Raw genomic sequence first — 2,474 nt, 5'->3', positions numbered from 1 at the left:
TGTGTGTGTGTGTGTGTGGGTGTGTGTGTGTGCACGTGGTGAACATCAAACCAATGTACCAAGATCTGGACAATAAAGATGTATCTTGCAACACAAAATAGGTCACATAAGTGTCGAAGATTAGAGGTGTCCCTAAACGGTAACATACATAGAAAAAATAAGGAGGAGAGATGAGAATGATAGATGTTTGATTGGAAAGAAAGAGCAAACCACATTAGAATAGCCTCCACTACCCATACCATGCATATGTACTATCTAGGTGTAGACAAGACGGATCGATTCATGCCCCGTCTGATTCACCGCTCCCTCCATCACTTATTCATTCAGCCTGCAAATACACACCATGGGTGTACTGGTCAAAACAAATGGGCATCATTTTAGGCTGACCGATTTTCGTTCCTTTCTCCCTCCCCCCCTCCCCCCTCTCCAAATAGAAATAATTTATATCGTTTAAGAGGCGGGCGTTTGAATTTGAGGGGGGGGGGGCTGGTTGTTGTTTTTTTTCTTAAGAGTTTTACGGCACTTGCAACACAATAATGTCATATAAGTGCCGAAGATTAGAGGTGTAACAAGGGAGTAACAAACATAAAAAGAAGGAGGGCAGATAAAGGAACAAACCACACCAGAGCACCCGCCAACCACCCACAAATTTGAGTTTGAGAAATGAGAGACGCATCGACATAACAACAGTGGTACATGTATAATGCTGGGGAGAAGCAAGTCAGATAGACAGAAACAACAGAGGGGGGGAAAGTAGCGGAACCTACCAGTGGCGCCCTTCAAACACCCACGAGAAGGCGGGCGTCGGTCCCAGCCTGTCAAGGCCAACCCGGGCTGTGAAGGATACAACATCCCAGCAATAAGACCGACACACTCGATAAAAATGTCTCCCCACACGGGAATCGAACTTGGGTCTCTGGCATGAGACCGCAAAACTCCTGACCGCTACACCACAGACGCCGGTATCATGACTGTCTCCCCGCACACGGGAGAGAACTGGATAGAGGTAATCAGCGATCTGTACATGCCCATAACTTAACCAGGCGAACAGTGACGTCACCAATCTCGCATCGATCTGGATCAATCGACTCCCACTAATCTACATAATATTCGGGGAGAGGACACGACTATAACATTATAGCGTGTAGTCACGGACAAGCGGCCGGGTTACCACAAGTTTTTTTTAGTTTTAGTTTTAGTAAGAGTTTTACAGCACTTGCAACACAATAAAGTGCCGAAGAATAGATTACGTGTAACAAGAGAGTAACATACACAAAAAAGAAGGAGGGGAGATAAGAACGATATGTTTGATAGGAAAGAAGGAGCAAACCACACCAGAGTATCCGCCAACCACAAACTACCACAAGTTTTTAGTTTTAGTTTTAGTAGAGGTTTTACGGCGCTCGCAACTGCCTGGGGTCATATGAGCGCCAGAAGATTAGAGGTGTTACAAGAGAGTAACAAACGTAAAAAAGAAAAGGGGGAGATAAAGACGATAGATGTTTTATAGGAAAGAAGGAGCAAACAACGTCAGAGCACCCGCCAACCACCCACTACCACAAGTTAACCCAGAGTGTAATTTTGAAACTGCAAAAAGAAGGAGGCACTGTATTAAGTTTAAGTACATTGTACGTAGAAGCATAGGTGTTGTGTCCCTATCAACATTAGTGTAAGGTTAATGAACAAGCAAGGTTAATGAACACGCAAGACCTCCGAATTTAACGTCCATCTCCGATAATCCCTAGCCAAAAAAAGGTTTAAAACGCCCCTTCGGATATTCGAACCAGAGCCATCTGCACTTAAGTGCCGGAAATTAGAGGTATTACTGGAGAGTATCATACAAAGAAAAGATGGGAGACAGATTCTATAAACACTACAGACGTTTGATGGTAAAGAAGGAGCAAACTACACCAGACCGCCCACCAACCACCCAGACAACGACTTTTCTTTGTGAGAATGGCGACATGTGGTTTATAGAGCCTTCTTTAATATAAGAGGACACCTTTATCTCGGGAGTGACGTGTCAACAACATCGTCATCATTGTGAACGCCTATGGTATCACCTGAGACATAGGTCGGCGACAAGAGCTCTCCAAGCATCTCGATCCTGGGACAGTTTCTCAAGCTGTTGACCCCAAATACAGCATCCCAGGAGAAACACAGAGATACTCTATAAAAAATAACCCCCCATTCGACAATCTAACTCGGATCTCCTGTGTGCAACTGCAAAGTGCCTAACTGTTATATAACAGCAGACGTCGGCCCAGCGCATTCAAGAAATCCTTATGAGACATGTGTTAATACCTGAACTCTCTTTGTGATTAAGGCAGTGGTTCCCCACATCTCATTTAATGCGTCATGCAATCATTGGGTCGAAATGTGTCTCGACGTACGGTTGACTTTAGACGTGCCACGCCATTATTGACACAATTTAGACCATTAGAGTGGCAGGTGACGCAGAAAGACGGACATGT

Source organism: Aplysia californica, unplaced genomic scaffold, assembly GCF_000002075.1.
Source record: "Aplysia californica isolate F4 #8 unplaced genomic scaffold, AplCal3.0 scaffold01397, whole genome shotgun sequence".
Lineage (NCBI taxonomy): Eukaryota > Metazoa > Mollusca > Gastropoda > Aplysiida > Aplysiidae > Aplysia > Aplysia californica.
Note: the sequence above shows the minus strand (reverse complement) of the source record.